A 24,752-nucleotide genomic window follows, 5' to 3' on the forward strand; every position below is an offset into this window, starting at 1 on the left:
GGGTACTCATAATTGAGCAACCGCTTTTCTAATGCGTGCCCAACCTACTCTCTTGGGCGTGCAATGCAGTAGACAAATGAGCCACTGAGTTAAAAAGGAGGTGCTAGGGGAAATTGTGCGTCCCTAGTACCTCCTCAGCATCAGGCGCCCAGAAGAAGTGGCTGAGCACGGATTAGGAAACAGACGCTCAATTTTATGAGTGTCCATTTTTCTAACCTGTGCACAGCCACGTTAGGAAAATGGATGCTTTTTAATTGAGCATCCGTTTCCCTAACCTGACTGCTGGCAATACCTTTTTTTTTATTTTTATTTTTTTTATGGTTACTCTTTTTTTCAGTTCCTCCGACTTAATATCACCATGATATTAAGTCAGAGGAACTACAGAAAAGCAATATTTTCTGCCTTTCTATTACATTTTGGGGCTCCTCAATACTTAATGCCCTGGAACTGGAACACGTCCATAATCCCTTATTGCATAAGGGATTATGGACGTGTGTCCAAAACGCACGTCCAACTATGGGTTAACCTGTGTGTTTTAGCCTGAGCACACTATATTGCATCGGGCTGAAAGAAAGAGACAGCTACAAAACAACTCTGAGTAAAAAAGGTTTAATAAAGGAAAACAATTCTTGAACCTACTCTTCATATTTTGGGTTAATACTTAACACCTTAAAGTTCTTATAGAATACTTATCTGACAGTTATTCTTGCACAGTCATTCTTGATTGAAGGACAGCGAACATACCGCCATTGCAGGAATAGTTGCATATTTAGTGTATATAAAAACATTTTATATATAAAAGATATTCTCAGCATTGTTATCAACATTGTAATGGTTCTTTGCATTTTATTGCTGTTCTTGTTAATAAATCTTGTTTACTATATAGCAGAAGAAATACAGTCATTCAGTACCCTCCCCCCTTTCCCTCTTTTACCCATGCTCTCCCTTCCTACCTGCGGGAGATGATATTGGGTAGGGTCTAGTTCCCTCATTTGCAACACCCAATTGGAGAGAGAGAGCTTCTGAGACATTTCCTTGCCAGCTCCATTGTAAGTCTCTGCCTTATATACCCTCAGCCCACATACAAACACTATAGCAGAAGAGACTTCCCCTGGCAAAGCGGTTTACATTCATTTGTTTTATTTAATGTATCTGATGTTTTAAAATATTTTATTGATGTTTGGGGAAATTTAAAAATAATTTATATTAGTTTTAATACTAGATTTTCTATCAGCTGTTTTGAAATATTCTTTTTATTGGTATGGTTTTACTATTTTTACTATTTATTATTTCTTGATTTTATTGTTTGATGTTTTATAAGGACCGGTGATGTTTCTGTTTTTCCATTGTTGTTCTGTTATAAATGCAAAAATTTTAAATGTATGTGGGGAAGGCTCCTGGGGGCAGGGTGGAGGCACAAGGTTTTAAGGTTCACCTAGAGCACCTAACACCATTGCACCAGTCCTGATGTAAAATATCCTGGGGCCTAGTTCAAAATGTTTGACCAGGATTTTTCTCCCACACAGAATTTATGTATTTTGGTCACTTATTCTTTATTGACTTCTTTTAGAATGTACATGTTAACAACTGGGTTTTGTTGGCTGATTTGAATTTGTTTGGTGCATAATTAATTCACTTGCATAAGACATACCTGTCAGCCCTGAGGTTGAAATATTTATTAGTTTCAAAATTCAGATATTTTGCTTTTTAGATATATTTTGAGAGTAGGTTACTATGTTTTTTTTCATGAGGACAATCCACCAGATATCCACACCTCCCTGCAAATGAATTATTTGAAATATGGGAACCTTACTCTAACCTCACTGCACCTGTAAATGATGTTCAGATATAAAGTCACTGTTAGGACAAAAGTCCATGAATGGTATTATTATTATTAAATCCAGTGGGATTTGGTGGTGGTTTGTGGGGGGGGGGGGGAGGTAGCACAGTAATTGTTTGCACAAGGCAGCAAAACAGGTAGCATCAGCCCTGGGTGTCCAAGTCAGTTGCCTAGTCTGCCTGATAGTTCAGCTGGCCCTGCCAGCCAAACTGATCTGTAGATTTTAATTTTGAGTGGTCAGTTTCCCCAGCTGTCTGACTCCTTGAAAAATTCTCAAGGCGATAGAGAGTCCAGAAAGAAAACTAGAAAGGGAACAGTATTTATTTCTAGCCATCAGTTGTGCAGACAGTCTAAACACAGCAGTATACTTGTTTCAGGTTAAATCGCATAAGATCCAACATGCATGTAGGTTTAGAGAGGATTTACTTTATTTAAAGTTAGAAAGGAAAGCAGAATATGTTGAGAAGCAAGAGGGCTGGTGAACAGCTGCACTGAGGGACCTTTAACCTCTCCTGTGTATCTACTTTCTTCTCATTACCAGAGACTTCATGGGAAATTCCAGGCACCCAAATGATACACGAGCTCACAAAATGAAATACATTCAGAAAATAACACAGAGTGACAGATTTAACATATGTACTTTTTGAGTTATTTGTTCCTGATATATTTAGTAATTCCATGAATTATTTCAGGGTTTGGGAATCTGGAGACAAGGAACAATGTATTATTATTATTATTATTAGAGATGTGCATTTGGATGATCTGAATGTGAAATTTGCTCCATATGATTCAAATTTTTGCTTTAGTTCAGGTCATCCCAGTGCTCCAAGATTTTGCCTTATAGTATGCTGGGACGTCAGGTTTTTCTCTCAGCCTCCACTCGCTGAATGAGTTATCTACCATCTACTGAGCCGGTTCGATTCTCCTGCCAGTCCTTTTGAATCCCTCCTGGCTGCATAAGAGTATACATTCCTTCACACCAGCCATAGCAGCTTCTACCCAACTACTTTGTTAATTTTCTTTTAATAATTAATTTCATTTTAGGTGAGCTAACATGGTACTGTCTTTCTCTATCTTTCTCTATTTCCCGGTAAAACAGAGAAACGGCTAAATTGGATCACCATATAAATGCTGATGTGTGGCGTGCTGGCACAAAATGAAAGGGTAAGGTTTCTTAAGCAGTTGTATATTGGCCCCATTGTACATCATTTGGAAAGTGTTTGGGGGTATCCTAATGTTAAAGCACTATATAAATGCAGCATTCATTCGTTCCATTCATTCATCTGCAGGGCTACATTGGGCAACATGAAGGAGGAAACAATCACTTTTTCTTATATGCCAAACTGAATGGCTACTTGTAATGCTGGCCAATTTTGTTGAACTTTGCAGGTGCTAACAAAACCCAGAAGAAAGGTCAAAAATGAAAGACACAGACGAGGTCCCCGGAACTGAATTTTAAAAAGCGGTTTCTTAAAATATAGGTATAAACAGTCTTTATCTCAAATCTGCCTGGATTTTATTTCCTTTGACAATGAATTGAAAAAAAAAAAAGGTCAAGAACTTCAAGTCTCTAACATTGTGTTCTTAAGTGGGAAAGTTGCTGCGACTATCAAAGTAGACACCGTTTGCCATTTCTCAAAACAATGGAATGATAAACTACAGAAAAGGCAAACAGCACTGCTGTACAGCACATACAGCTTAAATCCACATTTACTATCTAATCACAACTAGGAAATCAAACCAAACCTGAACTTGAACTGACCCTCTAGCTTTTCCTGAACCAGATCAGAATCCAAACCATTATTTGAAAGTCTCTGCTGAACCTGAACAGGAACAGATCCACAATAATACAAAAAAAAAAAAAAAAAAAAAAATTCAGGTTACCAGTTCAGAATAAGGGTTGGGTTTAAAAGATCCTGATGTGGTATACTGACTGGCTCCAGAACCAGACTGAACCAGAATAAGCACAGAAAATCAAAATCTGGAAGGATTTATTGGAGTGGAACCCTCTTTCAGGTACAATGCACTCTGGCAGGCTGTAAAGATGGACAGCCTCCTGGAGAAAGGTAGGGGGAGAGGATACCACCCGTGTGCACTGACGAGTGCCTCCTCCATGCTGTGGTGTTTGACCAGCCTCTGTACTTCACCTCAGCCACAAATGCAAAAAACAGGCAGACCCTCACTAAATGCAGGATAAGCCATCAGGAAAGATGCAGGCAAAAACTAAACTGAAAACCCCAGGAGACAGACTTTGTACGCAATGCAACTCTAGAGAAATGGAAATAGAAATGCATTTTTTTCCTGTGCTACACAAAATACACAGAGACCAGAGATGCACATTTCCCAAAGCTGACAGAGAAAATCCAAGATTTTCCATAAAAGAATGAGCAAGAGAAAAACTCTGATTAATGCTGGGGAGGAAAGGAGAAACAGAGGCTACAGCAGCAAAATATGTTATATCATGCTACCAGGCCAGAAATAAAACCTGACCAGAGACAGCATGGACCAGCACCAAAACCTGAGACATGTCCCTCATGCTGTATTTTCAGTAACCTGTACCTTTACCTGACTTATTACCACTTTGTACATTTTTTCCCTTCTTTTCCTACCCTTTTATGTTAATTATTATCTATATTACTTTGCCAGCACATGCAAAATTGTTATGTAAGGACATGTGCATTCATTTAAAATGAATGGCCTGTCTGTGACAAATATGTTGTATTCATTTGATTCATTTTCCCCAGAAAATGAATAAGCAAGCCCCACAACTGAGACATATTCATTTGTTTCATTCATTTATTTCCCATTGAAAAAGCATTGACTTCATTGAAAAGATAGAGGTCATGTGGGAGTTTCTATAGCAACCAACCTTGATGCCTATGACTCATGTGTGAGGTCAGAGGAGAACTGGGATCTGTTGTCAAGGAAACCAGACTAACAAATCAAGGGAACATATCAGAAGGATGCATCTTTCTATATAAGCGAATCACTGTGCTTTCTATTCTGATTATAGCATTCACAGCTTGCATTTGGATCTCTCACTCATTGAGGATACATTCTACTTTGTTGTTGTGTGGGAATTCTGTATTTTACTGCAGTCTTCTGTAGCAACAGAGCTTTTGTTCATTAGAAACATGCCATCTTTTCTAATCCTTTTAGCTGCTGTCACACTGTGTTAATTTGCATAAGTTTTTAATTTTTTTTTTTTTTTTTTACATCTCATTGTTACTGCCACTCACCTAGAGGAAGATTATTCTTTTCCATCATTCCCTTTTCTCCTCCTGGGGCAAAGCAGTTTGCTGCCTGCCTTCCAATGGCTGTGCTTGCAGTGATTTATAACATTTTAAACCTGTTGCTGTGTTAATTAACCAGTGTAGTACGACCGGCCGCTACTAGCTGTGTCGCAGTACCCAAGATAGAGAGGCTATTTTAACATTCTGTGTCTGAGTCTACGTGTGTACAAGAGTCAGTGCATCCACAAAGAGAGCAGTCTGTGCCAGTCACCACCACAAGTACAGCCAGCCACTTTATGGATGAATTGATTTTGTTACTGTATTTAGTAGTGCATGGCTGTTCTACTACTCACACACATAATAGAGCATTATACCATTCTTTGCAATTTATGTGTGTGTGTGTGCATGAACTGCGCTAGTCAGCAGAGCAAAATACTAAAATAATTCTACTGTAGTATATTCTGTGTGTTCAACATTACACACAGAAGGATCACTGTAGTCATACTAGTGTCAGTGTAACACATATGCATCCACTTCAATTTAAGAAATAAAGGTTAATTTGAAACATCTTTTGTCCAGCACTGCAGTACATAAAATTCCCCAGCAAATATAGTCTTAAAATTCCATAATGTCAGACAAAGGTAGTGGTACTAGAGGACGTTGGAAGCCCGCAGTTATTGGTAGGGGGTTTGCTAGCAAGACAACAGTGAGTCCCAAAGAGGGATTTTTTCAAATCCAAAATGTCCACTAGGAGAGGCAGGTATGCCAAACCTTAAGAAATTGAAATTTGGGGAGGATATGCCAGTTCCATTAGTGTCTCAGCCAGATCTTGTTGTATCAGACCAGAGGGAAAGGGAAGGCACTAATAGCAGCAGCTGCAGAGTACAACCACCAGTGCCTGTAGAATTAGAAGTACAAGTGTGAAACCTAAAGCATCAGCAGTGCAATCCCTTAGTGCAGCAGAGGCCGTAAAAACAGTTTTTTCATCCTCTTCTATTGAATCAGAGCTTGAAGAATCTCCCTTTAAAGGATTTCCTGAAGCAGAGATGGGAGAGAGATTAACTGAAGACCCATTATTAGGAGGTTTAGTCAGTACCATGCTAGCTACCACTTCACTAACAGAGGAGCGAGAGGCAGGAGCTGATGAGAGTGAGGGAGAGCAGGCCACACTGACAGTGCAGGAAGAGAGGATAAGTGTATCCTCTGCTCCAGTTCCTTAGGCTTCATCTGTCTCCACCGCCACTTCAGTGCCAGCAGCATCATCCATCCCCACGGATGCAGACAGAGGCAAGGGATCATGAAAGAAATCTGTGATCTGAAACCATTTTCAAATTAGGGAGGACCCACGCTCTGCAGGTTGTAACTATTGTGCAAAGGACATTAGCCAAGGGAAGCAACTGGGCCAATTAAGTAATTCTGGGATGAAGCATCACTTAAAGAAGCGGCATCCCCTTCAATATGCACCTGGGGATGGTAGTAGCAGTATTCAGATGGCCCCATCTGCAAGACAGAGGACACAAGTATTTGAAAAATGGACAAGTGTTCATGAAGCTACTTCCAAGACTTCTGCTCCTACCAGTCAGCTGGCAGGTTGGCAGCAGTGATCCCCAGCTACATCTAAGAAGTGACAGCTTACAATGGAGGAAATGGGGTGGTAGTTCGGTAGCACTGTCATGGGGAAAGAGGCAGGCGGCATCCACAGTGATGACGAGGACTATTGGCAAGATGATCACTTTAGACTACCAGCCCCTGCAGGTCATTGAGAATGTGGATCTCAGACATTTGTGCCAAACTATAAAGTGCCCTCCAGGACCACTTTCAGTAAAAAGATCATCCCCAGTTTGTACAAGCATTGTATTAACTGTCTGCAGGCCCTGCTGGCGAAGGCACTGAGGAGCAGTGTGCATTTCACAAGTGACATCTGGATATCCACAAACTCCTCACACTCCTTCCTTTCTCTGTCTGCACGCTGGTAGGAACTGACTGAGGTAGGAGCAGGCAGCAGCTCCACAGGGGCCGGAGCAACAGGACACAGGTGGGTTTTGCTGCACACTCACTTGGCAGATGGTCCCCATACCTCCGCCAATATTTTAGCATCTATTATACAAATGCTGGAGGGTTGGCAGCTGGTTCAAAGAGCCAGAAGTCTTAACGCAGGGTTCTTTATCACCGACAATGGGGAATATCAGGGTGTACGATGCTTCTCTCACACTCTGCACCTATCAATGAAGGAGGCCCTAGGGCTGGAATCCAGGGCCCAGAGCATCCTTACTTGCATGGTTTATTAGAGAAGCATAGAAAAATAGCTCGGCACTTCTATTACACTTGCCACGGCTGGCTTCGCTTGCACACTGCTGTGCTGCCACAGCTGTTGCACCCCCACGCTCCCTCGCAGTGGCAGAGAGTTGCTGCCAATGCTGTCTCTCTTCCTCATCATCCTGAGCGCTGCTGCCATTCTGCCGCTGCCACTCCCTCTCGGATCCTGATGTCGCCGCCATCGCCGCTGCCTTTCTTCACGGCTGAGGAACGCCGCTGATATCCTGCCCCTGCACCTGACCGACTAGCTGCACGCACTTCTCTGCAGGATTTAAAGGGCCCATGGCAAGAAAAGCTCCGCGACCCTTGTTGATGACATCATCAACACAGGACTACTTTAGGCTGAATGCTGCCTCCAGCCTTTGCCTTGACAATAGGTCTTTTCTCTTCAGAGTATGGATTGCCTTCCTGAGTTTCTGAGTTCCTTCCTGCCTTCCGTATTCCTTGTCTTCTTCCTTTGTTCCTCCGACTGATCTTGGCTTTGACTTCGGACTGGACCTTGACCATGAGCTATGCCACCTGTCTTGCCCTTACCAGCAGTACAGGGGCCAACATGTACTGACTCAATCCAACTGTCTTGCCGTTATCAGCAGCAGAGTTGCCTACAAGCACTGACTAAATCTTCCTGCCTTGCCCTTACCAAACAACACAGGTGGCAACATGCACTGACTCAGTTCACCTGCCTTGGCCTTACCAACAGCACAGGGACTAACATGTACTCATTCAATCCGCCTGCCTTGGCCTTACCAACAGTACAGGGACTAACATGCACTGACTCAATCCGCCTGCCTGAAGACTTGTCCCCATCCACCAATTTGGAGCCTGTCATTCCATGCTATTTCCTGATGTCCCCATCCACAAAACTGAGGCCTGTCACTGCCTGCTGCATCCTGCCTTGTCCCCATCCACAAAACTGGGCTCTGTCACTCCCTGCTGCATCCTGACATCCCCATCTACAAAACTGGGGTCTGACTCATCTTACTTCCTTCTAACTTGTCCCCATCCACAAATCTGGGGCCTGTCACTCCCTGCTGCCTCCTGATTTGTCCCCATTCACCAAACTGGGGCCTGTCACTCCCTGCTGCATCCTGACGTCCCCATCCTCCAAACTGGGGTCTGACTCAGCTTACTTCCTCCTAACATGTCGCCATCCACCCAGATTGTGGCCTGTCATTCCCTGCTTTCTTCTTACTTGTCCCAATTCACAAAACTGGGATTTGACTCAGCTTACTTCTTCCTGAGTTATCCCCTTCCATCAAACTTGGGCCTCTCACTCCCTGCTATATCCTGACATCCCCATCCACCAAACTGGGGTCTGACTCAGCTTATTTCCTCCTGACTTGTCCCCATCCACCAAACTGAGGCCTGTCACTCCCTACTGCCTCCTGACTTGTCTCCATCCACCAAACTAATGCCTGTCACTCCCTGCTGCCTCCTGGCTTGTCCCTATCCACAAAAATGGGGTCTGACTCAGCTTACTTCCTCTTGTCACATCGCCAACAACAACACTGGTGTTTCAATCATCCTGCTTCCTCCTGACACATCCCCTTCAACAACAACAGGTCCAAATCAGCTTACTCTCTCCTAACACGTCTCTAACAACGCTGGGGCTTCAATCCTCCTGTTTCCTCCTGACATGTCCCCCACAACAACGCTAGGGCTTCAATCCTCCTGTTTCCTCCTGACATGTCTCCAACAACAACAATGAGGCTTCAATCCTCCTGTTTCCTCCTGACATGTCTCCAACAACAACAATGAGGCTTCAATCCTCCTGTTTCCTCCTGGCATGCCCCCCACAACAACACTGGGGCTTCAATCCTCCTGCTTCTTCCTGACATTTCCCCCACAACAACACTGGGACCTGACACTATAGGGGTCTGACATCCAGCAGCAGCTTTACTCTGCCATGCACTTCACAGAATCTCAGGGGTTTGATACATCCTTTGTCTGCTTGCCTTGTTCCAAGCACAACTGCAGGGACTTGCCTCCACCAAATTCTTCTGCATGCTTGTGCCACCTCAGAGGCACGGTTCTGCTGAGTTCCTCTGCCTCCTTTTCCCAAAAGCCACTGCCGAGGCATGACTCTGCTGAAAATCTTCTGCCTCCTTTTCCCCAAAAACCTCCTCCGAGCAGAGCCATAGTTAGCCTATGGCCAATGTGGCCTCCGCCATGGGTGCCATCCACTAGGGGTGCTGTCACACTCTCACAATGTGGCTGAAAAGTTCCCCTTCCTCCCTCTAGATCTTTGCTTCCTGGCGTATGAAGAGCTGCTGCACCTGCTCCTGGTGTCTGTTCTCCTCTCAGGGCCATCCTTGGAGAGATTTCGTAGTCAGCCTGCACAGGCCACTTCTCTTTGCTCTGCTCTGCCCCGCAGTTAGAAGCAAGTGTGGCCTGCGGGACAGCAAGAATCATCATCAGCCTTTCCCCCTTCAGTCGGGAGCAGGAAAAGCATCGTGGTGCCACAGAAAGAAGCATTGGCTCCCCCTCTCCCCTCCCGACAACTAGGAGCAGGAAGATTAAACTGCGCTGGCTGCGATGCTGCAAGAAGCAATGTCGTCCTCCCAATTGGGAGCGGGAGAGGTTGCGCCATGCAGGGGCTGCAAAATAAAGCATCTGTTCCCCCCTCCCTTCCGGCAGCCAGGAGCAAAAGGAGCACTGCGTGGCTTGCGGTGCCATAAGAAGCGTCATCAGCTTCCCCCGGTAGTCAGTTACGTCAATGCCCGACAGAATGATTGGGTATCCCTGCTGCCCTGGGTGGAATTCGTCTTGGATTCTCATGTCTCCTCAGCCACCAAGACGTCCCCTTTTCACCTTGTATATGGCCGACATCCTCTTCCTCCGCTGCCAGTACTGTTGACGGTACCATCCCCAGCGGCTCTGCTAAAAGCCCAGGAGCTACACCTTCTTTGGAAAGATACCCAACGGCTCCTGCTAGAGGCCAGTTGTAGAGCCAAGAAGATGACGGATGCCCACCAAAGACCGGTGCCTCAATTCAGGCCAGGTGAAAAGGTCTGGCTCAGCACTCAAAATATCCACCTTAAACTTCTGTCCATGTGCCTAGCTCCACAATATATTGGGCCGTTCCCAGTCCTTTGACGCTTGGGACCTGTCACCTACTAGCTTTGCCTGCCCCCATCACTGCGGATCCATAACTCCTTTCACGTCTTGCTCCTGAAACCCTTGGTGCTCTCCTAGTCCACCAGGAAACAACCTGAACCACGGCATGTAGCCTCAGATGACGACGCCATTTACCAAGTTCGGGATGTACTGGATGTAAGGAAGTGAGGCCGAAGGTGGGAATATCTTCTTGCTTGGGAGAGTTTTGGCCCAGAAGAGAACTCCTGGGAACCTGCCAGTAACCATACTAGATAAGAGTCTACTTCTACAATTCCATGCTTCTCATCCCAAGAAGCCAAAACACCCTGGAGGGGGACCTAGGAGGGGGTACTGTTGTACTCATGGCCCGTGCCGGTCCCTCCTCCGGTGCCATTCCCTGAAGCCAGAGGGCCTCCTTCGCTGCTGGCGCCGGCGCAGGGCCTCTGGCATGCAGGACGCTGCCGGCACCGCCCACAGTTGATCCCTGCGTTAGGCACGCACACACGCCTTCGGCAAAGATTTAAAGGGCCTGCGGCAGGAAGACGCCACCAGCCCTTCCTGCTGACATCAGGGCTCAGCCCTTTAAAAACTCACAGCTGACGTCCCTCTGGCGACTTGGCAACAAGTCTGCTTTGTGTGCTCCTTCTGGTGCCGTGCTTGTTCCTGTGTTCCTGATTTCCTAGTGCTTGTTCCAGTCTTCCAAGTTCCTGTTCCTGTCTTCCATGTACCTGTTCCTGCCTTCCAGTCCCGTTCCAGCTCCTACTCCTTCTCCCTCAGACAGATCTCCCTGGCTTCGACTTAGGACCGGACTTCACGCCTCTTGCTCGCCGCCTGCCCTGGACTTCGTATCGGACCTCTCACTTCTTGCTCACCGCCTGCCCTGGATTTCAGATTAGACTACATGCCTCCTCCTCGCTGCCAGCCCCAGACTTCAGATCGTCACTCTCGGAGCTTCTTCACAGGGGCCCACCTAAATCCAGCCTGCCCTGGAACCCAAGGGCTCAACCTGTGGGGAACGGGGTTGGTAGTGGTGAAGCCTCAACCAATCAGCCTCTGTCTTCCATCAACCTCGCCTCCTGATGTTGGGAACCTGTGGCTGGTCTTCCTCCCAGGTGGTGACAATCCCAACTCAGGCCAAGGGTCCACAACCCACGTCGAGGTCATTACATTAGCTAGATAGTAGCGACTTATCTGGCTAAGTGATGGCTGTGATTAGTGGCCACCATTTAACCAGATACTTGTAGGCAGGAAGTGAGCAGATCAGGAAGGAGCTACTTATCCATTAACTTAGCTGGATAAGGGCCGATATTTGGACATATCAAGTTAAGTTAAATGAATAAGTTAGAACTGTCTAAAGTTAGCAAGATATAACTCATCTAGTTAACTAGAACTTATCTGGGTATATTCAGTGGCATAGCCATGCCATTGAATATCCTTTCGAAGTTAGCCAAATAAGTTATATCTTAAGTATTAAGATAAGTTATATCTGGCTAATTTAGCTATATATGTTGGAGGAGTAGGCTAGTGGTCAGAGCAGCAGGCTATGAACCAGGCAGAGAGGGTTCAAATCCCACTGTTACTACTTATGATCTTGGGTAAGTCACTTTACCCTTCCTTATCTGAGGTACAAACTTAGATGATAAGCTCTCTGGGGATAAGGAAGTACCTGAGTGGAATTAAAATATATATATATTGGACCCTAAATTGATACTGCTTTGAAATTGTATCAGTTTCTTTCTAACCTTTGACTTAATTAAACAGTATGGGGGGAATTTTAAATGCCCTGTGCACGTAAATCTGGCTGGATTTACGCGTGCAGGGCCCTGGCGCACCTATTTTGCATAGGCCGCCGGCGCGTGCAGAGCCCAGGGACGCGCGTAAGTCCCGGGGCTTTGTAAAAGGGCCGTGTCGGGGGTGTGTCCTATATGACGTGGCATTTCGGGGGCGTGACGCGGCATTGCGGGGGCGGGCCCGGGGCATGGTGCCAGCCCAGGGGCGAGGTCGTGGCCTCCGGACCAGCCCCCGGGTCGGGTGATGGCGTGCCAGCAGCCCGCTGGCGCGCGCAGATTTACATCTGCTTTTAGCAGGCGTAAATCATGCAACAAAGGTAAGGCTGGGTTTAGATAGGGCCGGGGGGGGGTGGGTTAGGTAGGGGAAGGGAGGGGAAGGTGGGGGGAGGGCGAAGGAAAGTTCCCTCTGAGGCCGCTCCAAAATCGTAGCGGCCTCGGAGGGAACAGGCAGCACGCGCTGGGCTCGGCGCGCGCAGGTTGCACAAATGTGCACCCCCTTGCGTCCGCCGACCCCGGATTTTATAAGATACGCGCGGCTACGCGCGTATCTTATAAAATCCAGCGTACTTTTGTTCGCGCCTGGTGCGTGAACAAAAGTACGCGCTCGCGCAATTTTATAAAATCCGGCCTTATATTTGCAGTGGCTAGTCTTGCAGGGCTGAGCGCAGCAGGCTGCTAGCCTAGTGTCCAGGTTCTTTGAATCAGAGATGAGGGAGCTGGAAGTACTGCTGTCTCTTTAATCTTCAGGCCAAGCAGCCTGAAGGAGCCCTTAGCCCAGGCAATGGGGAGCATAATATGTTAGGGGAAGGCCCCTTGGATTGTTTGGACATGGTGTTCTGGGCTGGCTGAGTTCTGGAGGTTCCTGCTTTCCAGGGGCTTGCAAATATTTTTCAGTACTGTTAATTCCATGTAGAAAATCTGATTGTTTAGTGAGATGATTACCCCAACTCCTCTAGAATGAAAGATCAGAGGTAACAATTTAATTTAAGTTAGGATTTCTGTTTAGCTTTTTTGTGGTTTTACAGTCACTTTAAAGCAGATTACAATGAGCATTGCTAGGTTACTGAGATTGAGACTGAGGTAGCAGCCTCTAAGAGGTTTTACAGGAATGGCAGTCAATATGGTGGTGAGTGGTGTGTGACTGAAAAAAAGTGATTGGATGTACAGTATATGAGAGAGAACAATCCTATAATGTGCACATTTACATTTTAGAACTGAACCAGTTGGTTCTTGTGTACCAAACTGATTACTAGTTATTGGCTTGAATTGGAATGAAACCAATACAACTTCAGTTGCACTGAACTTGAACTGGAACCAAACATGTGCAAGGAACATTCAATTTTATGAGACTGTATTTTTCTAGCAAACTGTCCCTCATCAGCTGTGATAAGAGGCCTCGTCACTAAAGTGTGCTAAAAATGCACTTTAGTTCCCCCTTACCCATGTAAATGTGGGATTTACTGCAGAGCATTAAGCCCTTAGTGAAACCATTTGATGTAATATGTGTTACCAGCTAAGAATGAAACCGATACCCCATATATTCCACCCCCCCCCCACCTCCTTGCCAAAAATAGAATTCCGCCCCCAATCAGATCCCCCTCCAGCACAACCCCTTGGCAGAACTCCCAAGGATAACTGTTAAAACCCAATCTGCACACATAAACCGGGGTTTATGCACCTAAATACTTTTCAAAAACTATCCACAGCAGTCCTTTGCAAATGAATCCTCTCTGGAGGAAAAGTAGTGCTTCCTTAAGGAAATGGCCCTTTGAAAAAGTGCATGACTGATATGCACGTAGTTTTACATGCATGGGGAGAGGCGTTCCGAGGAGTGGGGAAAATAGGCAGGTTTGCAACTTACGTACATATTTTGTTGACATAAAAAGCATGCATGAAAATTCTCTTGGCGCAACTATGGGCATCGAACAGCAGATGTAATTGCGTGCACATAGTTTTCCTGGAATCATTTTCAAAGTGAACTTACATGTAACCCAGGCACCTTTCCGGGTTACCAGTAAGCCCTAGCATAATAAATGTTAGTGCAATTAGAGGGATAATTAGGGGGAGAATCCACTCTTGGCCCGACCCTCTTATTACGGGGCTGTAATGGATATCCACTGCAGGAAGTTTTATAGCAGAGTTCTACAAAGGGCTCTGGGGCAGTCTTAGTTGGCAGTTTGAGAGGAAAGTTGGAGGTTTTCCTGAGTTACATTTTGGGCCTACCTGGAGCTTTGGAAGGCATCTGAGATCCTCTAGTGCAGTGGTCCCCAACCCTGTCCTGGGGGCCCACCAGCCAGTCGGGTTTTCAGGATATCCACAGTGAACAGTGCATGCAAATTTTCTCTCATGCATGCCTCCATAACATGCAAATTTTCTCTCATTCATATTCATTGTGGATATCCTGAAAACCCGACTGGCTGGTGCGCCCCCAGGACAGGGATGGGGGCCACTGCTCTAGTGCAGTTTGGGGCTCCACTACTACTCCCTCCACCTGAAGTGCAGAGTGGCTGTCCAGGGACTAATCTGGATTTTTTTGTTTGGCAGGAGACCTCGCTGAACATCTGGACCTTTCTAGGACACAGAGCCTGGGAAAACCTGTGCTCCGGATGCCCGGGGATGGGGATGACCGGCCCTTGAAGTGGGTGGTGACCTGATGCAAGGTATTTCCGGTGTAGTTTCCATTTAGGAAACAGAAGAAGTTATTTTTTTCAAGCCCTGGGAAGAAGTGTTCTTCCTTCTTCCTACCCCATCCATGGACCTGTGATATGTTCAGTTCCATCAAGGATCACTTCCACCAGGGAATCCCCCAACAAGACCAAGAACACCTAACTGTGAATAAGAACTCTTCTAAACCAGGAGGACACTCATCCGGAGTCTTCATAACCCTGGGGAGAGAGAGAAAGAGAAAAAAAATCACTCCCTTGGCAGAGACAGTTTTTGCCATCTGGGAAGGGTTTTCCCCACTCACTAAAGGGCCCTGACCACAGGAGCATCACCACTTAACCTTAGCCAGGAGGGAGACTGAATTCCCAGCCTGTTCAAAAAACTCTTGCACAGATAGAAGATAGGGATTTGTGATCCAAGAAATAACTGTGGTGCTGGACATTAATATTTATTGTGCCATCAGTTCATCATTGTCTTCAGTAAAGTTATTATTTTGGACACTAATTCAGTCGTCCCTCATCCTATCTGGGCACACAGCACACAGAGTGTAAACATTCACCCCATCCAGGGATTTTAAGGGAAAAAGTCAGTCACCCCGCACTGGAACCTGAGAGGTCCCCCTTTCTTACCCTTTTGAAAAGACCCTACACCTTGGGAGCTAAGGGGAGAAGAAGAGCTAGTCAGGGTCCCTGCCGGGGTGGGGTTACATACACATGCAAGTTCGGTTTGAAAAACTGGTACAACTTGGGTTGTTACAGAATTTCCTCCCTAGGGGGCCAATTTGGAATATCCTGCATTGTTCAGTCCATTTGCATTACAGCTAAATTTCAAAGGGAAACCACTCTTTATACATGCAGAGTGCTTGCACTAAAATCACCATGTGTACTTTGCACCTGCTATTTGTGCAGGGGCAAAATGTGCATGCGCTGTTTTTTACCTCCCAGCCTAAGAATACTTCTGGCAATGCTCCTTTTAACCCAGCTAAAAGTGGATATGAAAGGCACTTTTCAGGAAAAATCATTTTATCCGAGGTGAATGGCTTTGATAATCCAGAAATTCAGGAATATTTTCCTGATGCCTACAAAATAACACTTTTACATAACATTTTTTAGGGCTACATAGGGTGACCAACTGATCAGCTTTGAACCAGATAGCACGGTTTTACAGATTGTTGTACATTGTCTGGTTCAATCAGCAAAGCCTGGTCTGTATTGAGCCAGCCCAGCAGCCAATCAGCTGTGGCAGTAGGCGGTCTTACTAGCATAACACTAACCAGTTGCCTTCTGTTTGCCTTGTCACACTGATGCAGTTGTAAACGAGAGAGGAGAATCACATGCCTCACCCTTGACTGCCCTAAGTGCGTGCATTTTCCATCTTTTCCCTTCTCGCAATTCAACTCTACCTCCGCTGCAGGCTTACTGCTGCTCCATTCCTTTATTCACCAACCTTCCTGCATCCCATCTTCGCACTAGCTGGTGGCTTTCCTTGCTTTTTCACGATGGCTACAGAAACTCCGGCAACTGGACTGCAAAGCCCAGTTACAGCCCATCTGCTTGCCTCAATTTTTGTGTTACTGGGACACGCGGCCTGCTCACCACTATGTGCAGCTGGGCCAGGACCTGAAAGAATGGGAGACCTCACAGACAGAGACATCCCCTCTGGCCATGTGAATCCTTCCTGGTGGTGCTGGTGCCGCAGCTGTAGCACCAGCACTACCAGCGAAATCTTCTGCTCAGTGTGCAGCAGCAGCCAAGAAAGCAAATAGAATGCTATGGATTATTAGGAACGAAATGGAGAATAAAACAGAGAATATCATAATGCCTCTGTATCACTCCTTGATGCGACCTCATCTTGAGTATTGTGTATAGTTCTGATCTCTACATTATAAGAAAGATATAGCTGAATTAGAAAAGTTATAGAGAAGGCCAACTAAAATGATAAAGGGGCTGGAACAATTCCCCTAGGAAGAAAGGCTAAAGAGGTTAGGACTCTTCAGCTTGGAGAAGAGACAGCTGAGGGGAGAAATAATAAGAACATAAGAACATAAGAAATTGCCATGCTGGGTCAGACCAAGGGTCCATCAAGCCCAGCATCCTGTTTCCAACAGAGGCCAAACCAGACCACAAAAACCTGGCAATTACCCAAACACTAAGAAGATCCCATGCTACTGATGCAATTAATAGCAGTTGCTATTCCCTTAAGATCATGAGAAGTCTTGAATGAGTAGATGTGACTCGGTTATTTACACTTTCGAATAATAGAAGGACTAGGGAGCATTCCATGAAGTTAGCAAGTAGCACATTTAAGACTAATCGGAGAAAATTCTTTTTCACTCAATGCACAATAAAGCTCTGGAATTTGTTGCCAGAGGATGTGGTTAGTGTAGTTAGTGTAGCTGAGTTCAAAAAAGGTTTGGATAAGTTCTTGGAAGAGAAGTCCATTAATGGCCATTAATCAATTATACTTAGGGAATAGCCACTGCTATTAATTGCATCAGTAGCATGGGTTCTTCTTAGTGTTTGGGTAATTGCCAGGTTCTTGTGGCCTGGTTATGGCCTCTGTTGGAAACAGGATGCTGGGCTTGATAGACCCTTGGTCTGACCCAGCATGGCAATTTCTTATGTTCTTATGTTCTTAAACTTGATTAATAGCTGTTAATGGACTTCTCCTCCAAGAACTTATCCAAACCTTTTTTGAACCCAGCTACACTAACTGCACTAACCACATCCTCTGGCAACAAATTCCAGAGCTTTATTGTGCATTGAGTGAAAAAGAATTTTCTCTGAATAGTCTTAAATGTGCTATTTGCTAACTTCATGGAATGCCCCCTAGTTCTTCTATTATCCGAAAGAGTAAATAACTGATTCACATCTACTCATTCAAGACCTCTCATGATCTTAAAGACCTCTATCATATCCCCCCTCAGCCGTCTCTTCTCCAAGCTGAACAGCCCTAACTGTTGTGTTCCACGGCCGCAGTCCCCTACCTGAACTGCAACGGCGACCCGCCGCAGCAGCATCAGGGGAAGCTGCTAGAGTTCGGTGCCCATCGTTCCTGCACATCGGCGCGGGCCTCCGGGGTGGTCGCCGGGCTGGGAGCCGTTCCTGCTCCCACGCCTCCTTCCTGCCATGCCTCCTTACTAGATTTAAAGGGACCTAGCCTATAAAATAATGAATGGAATAGAACGAGTAAATATGAATCAGTTGTTTAGTCTTTTGAAAAGTACAAAGACCAGGGGACACACAATAAAGTTACTGGGTAATACATTTAAAACTAATAAGAGAAAATATTTTTTTACTCAACGCATAATTAAGCTTTGGAATTCATTGCCAAAGGATGTGGTGAAAGCTATTAATATAGCTGCATTTAAAAAAAAAGGTTTGGACAAGCTCCTGGAGGAAAAGTCAATTAACAATTTTAAGGGAAAGTTGCAGAAATCCACTGCTTATTCTTGGGATAAGCAGCATGAAATCTATCTACTCCTTGGGATTCTGCCAGGTTCTTATGGCCTGGATTGACCACTGTTGGAAACAGGATGCTGGGCTTGATGGACCCTTCGTCTGACCCAATATGGCATGTTCTTATGTTCTTATGTCTGCGTTATTGCCTGCTAGCTACACAAGCTGCTTTGCTATGCTGCACTTGACCTATGAGCCATTGTCCTCCTATCTGGAGTCCAGCTACAGCCTCCCTCCAGATAAAGTTGCCCTGTTGCTTTGTGGAGCAGCATTTCTCTGTTCTTCATCTCCCCCTGCCCCTCTCTCCCCATTTCTCTTTGTTGGTACATAGTCAGTGCCCTAGTCACGAAAAAAAAAATGAGGAGGGTGGTGTGCGTATGTTAGAGTGAGAGAGCATGTATGTGAGTGGGAGAAAGTAGAAGAAAGAGAAAAGCGAGAGAGAGTATGTATATGTGTGACAGAGAGCGAAGGAGAGAAAAAGAATGTGTGTGTGTGTGTGTGAGAGAGAGAGAGAGAGAGAAAAAAGACAATGACATTTGTAAGGGAATGTTCTCAGTGTGGTTCAGGGGCAGTGGGAGCACATACATGCAAATGAGAGGGAGGGGAGGGGCACCTTCTGACCTCCCCCCAGTCCTCAAGTATTTAGTTCAAGTCTGTGGAACGTTAGCCACTCTAGGGCTACCAGGTCCAATTTTTGAAATAAACTTACATAAATACATAAGAGTGGATTCACTAGAATTGGGTAATTCCTCATGTAACACTCTTTTTTTTTTGTGGAAGACTTTCTCAGGAATACAATCATGTTTTTATATCCCGTTCACTACAAGTGTGCACAGGCAAAAAACAAAACTGTGCAACAGGGCTCCAACACTTATGAAACCTTGTCTTCGTGACTGTGTAAACTGTGCATTTAGCTTTGCATATATTCATGCAATAGCACATACTGTTTCCTGGGTATCACCCTGGCGTGCACATACAGAGGGCTGTTTTGAACATACTCTTGAGGTCAGTATTGTGAGGAGGGAGGAAGACAGTAACTAGACTAAGGACAGAAAATCTTGCTGACACTATATGTTAGAGAGCATTGAGTCAAACAGGATAAAAGTTCTGCAGGAAACTAAGAGGGTCATTTATCAAAATGCGATAAGGAGTTTTCGCATGTGTTAAGGGATTATCGCATGCGAAAAGCCCCGTTAACGCATGCGATAGGTCCTTACCGCATGCGAAAACGTGTTTAACGCATGCGATAGCAGCATATCGTATGGTGCGATGCAAATTCAGAAAATAGGAGGGCAATGTTCTGTCCATTTAGCTTGATGTTACCCAGGTAGAGAGTCCATCAAGCTAGGTTGAGAGAACACTGCACAAATCTCATCCTGGAGTGAGTTTCCTCACTCCGAAGGTCATCAAATCTTCACAAGAGACCACTGTTCTGTTCCTATGTGTCACATAGAATGTCAAAGTGGCCCCTAACCCCCTACACTCATACCTAAACCCCACCTCGCGTTACTAGGTGGGCCTACCATAGGGATACAAATACCTACCTATGGGGATGACATTATGGCCAGGCATGGAGCAGCTGGTACAAGAGCCAACAAGAGAGGAAATTTAGACCTAGTGCTTTGTGGATCACAGGATTTGGTGCAAGAGGAAACAGTCACTTGGCAATAGTGATCACAGCATAATCAAATTTGACTTAATAACTGGAGGGAGCACAAAAGAAAATCTACTATGACAGCATTTAACTTTCACAAAGGAGACTATGATAAAATGAGGAAAATGGTTAGGAAAAAAATGAAAAAAGCAACAGCAAAGGTTAAGATTTTAGCTCAGGCATGGATGTGGTTTAAAAATACCATCTTGGAAGCCCAGACCAGATTATTCCATGTATTAGAAAAGGTGGAAAGAAGGCTAAATGACTATCGGCATGGTTGAAAGGTGAGGTGAGGGAGGTTATAATATTTAAAAGAACATCTTTCAAGAAATGGAAAAGGGATCCGAATGAAGAAAACAGGAAAGAGCATAAGCACTGGCAAGTCAGATACAAAGCATTGATAAGGAAGGTAAAGAGAGAATTTGAAAAGAAACTTGTCATGAAAGCAAAAACTCATAATAAAAACTTTTTCAGGTACATTCGAGGTAAAAAGCCTGCGAGGGAGTCAGTTGGACCATTAGATGATCAAGGGGTAAAAGGAGCACTTAGGGATGACAAAGCCATAGCAGAAAGGCTAAATGAATTCTTTGCTTCAGTATTCACTGAGAAAGATGTAAGAGATATACCCATTCCAGAAATGATATACAAGGTGATGATTCAGAGAAACTTAAACAAATCTCAGTGAACCTGGAAGATGTACTAGGGCAAATTGACAAACTAAAGAGTAACAGATCACCTGGACCAGATGCTACACATCCCAGAGTGCTGAAAAAACTAAGAAATGAAATTGTGGATGTGCTATTGGAAATCTATAAACTATCTATAGCAACTTCTATGGTACCTAAAGACTGGAAGGTTGCCAATTTTAAAAAGGGATCAAGGGGTGAGTCCAGGAAATTACAGATCAGGGAATCTGACGTATGTGCCAGGTAAAATGGTAGAAACTATCATAAAGAACAAAATTGCTGAGATAAGCATAATTTAATGGGACAAAGCCAACATGGTTTTAACCAAGGGAAGTCTTGCCTCACAAATTTGCTACATTTTTTTGAAGATGTAAATAAACATGTGGATAAAGGTAAGCCAGTTGATATAGTGTATCTGGATTTCCAGAAAGATTTTGACAAAGCCCCTCATGAAAGACTTCTTAGGACATTAGAAAGCATGGGATAGGGGGTAGTGTTCTATTGTGGATTGCCAACTGTTAAAAGATAGAAAACAGAGATTAGGGCTAAATGGTAAATTTTCCTAATGGAAAAAGGTGAATATTGGAGTGCCCCAGGGATCTGTTCTGGGACCGATGCTTTTTAATATATTTATAATTGACCTGGAAATGGGAACAACAAGTGAGGTGATCAGATTTGCTGATGACACAAAATTATTCAAAGTTGTCAAATCACAAGAGAATTGTGAGAATATTACAAAAGGACATTGCAAAATTGGGAGAACAGGCATGCAAATGAAATTTAATGTAGATAAGTGCAAAGTGATGCACATAGAGAAGAGGAACCCAAATTATAGCTACAAAATGCAAGGTTCCACATTAGGAGACCGAGTCACCACTCAGGAAAAAGATCTAGATGTCATCATTGAAAATATCTTGAAATCTTCTGCTCAGTGTGCAGCAGCAACCAAGAAAGTAAATAGAATGCTAGAGATTATTAGGAAAGGAATGGAGAATAAAACAGGGAATATCATAATGACTCTGTATCGCTCCATGGTGTGACTTCATCTTGAGTATTGTGTTTAGTTCTAGTCACCAAGGGCCTGCGATACTTTAGGAAATGAGGGGCAGGGGGCCGAAACGGGGGGCGGGCCTGCACTGCCAGGGGGCCTGCGAAACCGTCGCGGTGCGATCGCTGCCGGTTTCGCACCCAATAGTGCCACCATAAGAGGTGTAGCTATTGGGAGCGAAATAGGACACAAAAAGGTCCTTACCTTTCCATCGTCCGCAGCGGCTTTGCGGAGTCTGCCCCGGTGACGCCCTGACTCCTCCTCTTCCGGGGCTGACTCCACCCCCATTTTGGTATCGCACGCGAAAAGGGACACTTCGCATGCGAAACGTCCCTTACCGCGTGCGATACGTGTAGAAAATAAGGCCCCATATCTCAAGAAGATATAGCAAAATTGGAAAAGGTACAGAGAAGGGCGACCAAGATGATAAGATGATTCATCGTTTGGAGGTAGGTGTCAAGAAAAAAGGGGAGACAGGTCAGGTTTGGGACGGTAACTTTGAAAGTCGTGCGGGCACACATGTACACACATATGCCAGCTCACAGCAAAGGACGTGGCCCTATAACATACGTGCATATTTGAGCACATGGAATAAAATAGGCTGTATGTGCATACATGTGCACACAATTTCATATGGACACGCGCATGTATGCACAAATGCCTCCTCTACCGCTCAAGTGGTGGAATTTTAGTAGGCACGCATGCCGACACAATTACCAGTTTCCCCAGTTTCTTCCCAGTTTGCCCAGGAAAAGGATAGGACTTCATAACCCTCTAGTTAACGAGCCTACCTTTTACCCTGTTAGCCCCAATCCTTCAAACCCCACTAACCTCGTTACTTTTTTATGTTTCAGGACTTACATGCCATCCATAGCAGAAGTAAAGTTATGCGATAGGGGACCCCAGCATGCAATTGTGCATGTAAATACCTAAGCGCAGATTTCACTGAGAAATCTAAGATCACCTAGACCACGCTCATGTCCCGCCCCTTTTTTGCCAAAAATGTTTTGTTTGCGTACCAGGAGATAAGCGTGCATTCATGCGCTTTTTAAAATCCGCGCAGCGTGAGCCAGTCCAACTTCTGCGCGTATCTCCTGGCTTTGAAGCAAATAGGGATTTTAAAATTTGCCTTTTACTGTATATGTAGGGACCTTCATTTTCAGTTTTTATTTGATTTTTTCTGGGAACTCGAATGTTTTAAGAAAAATAATCAGTGGAAAAATGACTTTATTATAACACACTGGAGAGACATCAGTGCAAAAGCTATTTTTCCACTGATATTTTCTTATGATAACATTGAAATTTCCAGGAAAAATAAAATAAACACTGGAAATGAAGGTCCCTATGTATATGCCTAAAGTCCTCTGCGACTGGCTCAGTATGCACGTTAGGGTCTTTGTGGGTAGCACACTATTCTGCATGTATGCTAAGCTTTAGTACATTGATCCTTAAAGAGATTTGTTATTTAAAATTAATCTTAAGAATGAATTTTTGCTGCCATTTTGTTGCCAGTCCAACTGGCCCTTTTTGAAAATGATTGAAAATAGCAAATTGCTTGTAACTGTGAACTTTTATTTAAGATACTTATTTGCAGACTCAGCTGTCTGACATTGTTAAATTATGAATCCAGTAATGATATGAGAAGACGTGATTAATAAGTTGGTATGTATAATAATACATTTTTATTTGTTCTTGCCTAGGAATGGATTAAATGGAGTTTTTGGAATAACATAACACGGACATGAACTGTTCTTCAGATGTTTGCGATATGGATGGATAATTGCACTAATGAGCAGTATTGAGCTAAGTGCTATGGATGGTGGAACAGGTTGCTTACACTAATAGATGGAGTTTTCCAACAGCACCATATTTTTTACATCATTGTCTTTTATGCATTTTAATTATTACTTTGACATTGGCAATAACAGTTGCAAAAGCGATGTTTTTATTGTGCTCTCTCTTTTTCAGGCTTTTATTTTTTTTGTTTTTAGATAATTTAATAAATATTTTGGGTTTTAATTTTCTGCACTATTGATTAAAAGCATTAAATTATTTCCTTTTTGGGATGACACTGATACATTTATCAGAGCCCATACTGCTTCCCTGGGCAACTTTTTTTTTTTTAAGGGAGGGGCCTGTTACTTCCATGTTCAATTCACATTCTACATAATTTTATTTGTGGTTATATACCTCTCTCTTTTTTTCTTATAATGGTAACAAATTTGAAATATATGCTGATATCATGATAATATATAAAACATTTAAGCTACAAGTTGACATTTCCAGCCTGGTACTGTTTAACCTCTTGATCTTGCCAGATGCAACTGACATCTCCAGAAGAGAGGCATATCAGTTAAAGAACTCATACTAAATTTCAGGTCAGGAAAGATATTTAAATCTATTTATATATATATATAATGTGCTTTGTGCCAGATGTTATCTGTCTGTCAGCAGCTAGTGGGGTGCATAGGCACGCGCCAGCATGCATGCACACCCTTCCAGTTCTCGACTGCCAGACTCCACTATTGCGAAAACCTTAGAAGCTCAGAGCAGATGGACTGCACACACACACATATACACACACACACAGACACACACACACTCCACCAGACACTAATCACCAGTTTCTAAAACAAACCACATCCAATCCTAGTTCTGGCCTCTCCTCTCCCTGACCAAATCCACTTAAACAGACTTTGTCAGCCCCTAGTATCCCCCAGCCCTTACCCTAATGTGGCTCTGAGTCTTCTGGGGGCAGGAGCAATCCCAGGTAGCTCTTGCGCCACTGTTCTGCACGTGAAAATGGCTGCCAGTCAACATCAGGCCACCAACTATGAGGTCCATATTCAGATATAGCTGGCTAAGTATCAGGCCGATACAGTACAGTGCGCTTCTGTGGAGCGCACTGTTAACCCGTGGTTGGCCGCGCGTTTGACGCGCTAGCTTTACCCCTTATTCAGTGTGTCG

General features: G+C 44.4%; 1 long non-coding RNA gene across 2 annotated transcripts; it reads left to right on the forward strand.

Annotated features, from left to right (window-relative positions):
• The first annotated feature begins 1,950 nt into the window (after nt 1-1,950).
• LOC115084141 lies at nt 1,951-23,993 on the forward strand. 2 transcript variants are annotated; one of them, XR_003854480.1, is made up of 4 exons: nt 1,951-3,004; nt 3,230-3,321; nt 14,820-14,935; nt 23,486-23,993. It is a non-coding gene; the product is annotated as an uncharacterized LOC115084141 (long non-coding RNA). The 2 variants fall into 2 exon arrangements; XR_003854481.1 differs by lacking the exon at nt 3,230-3,321.
• The last annotated feature ends 759 nt before the right edge of the window (nt 23,994-24,752 follow it).

Source organism: Rhinatrema bivittatum, chromosome 2 (genome assembly GCF_901001135.1).
Source record: "Rhinatrema bivittatum chromosome 2, aRhiBiv1.1, whole genome shotgun sequence".
Taxonomy (NCBI): Eukaryota; Metazoa; Chordata; class Amphibia; order Gymnophiona; family Rhinatrematidae; genus Rhinatrema; species Rhinatrema bivittatum.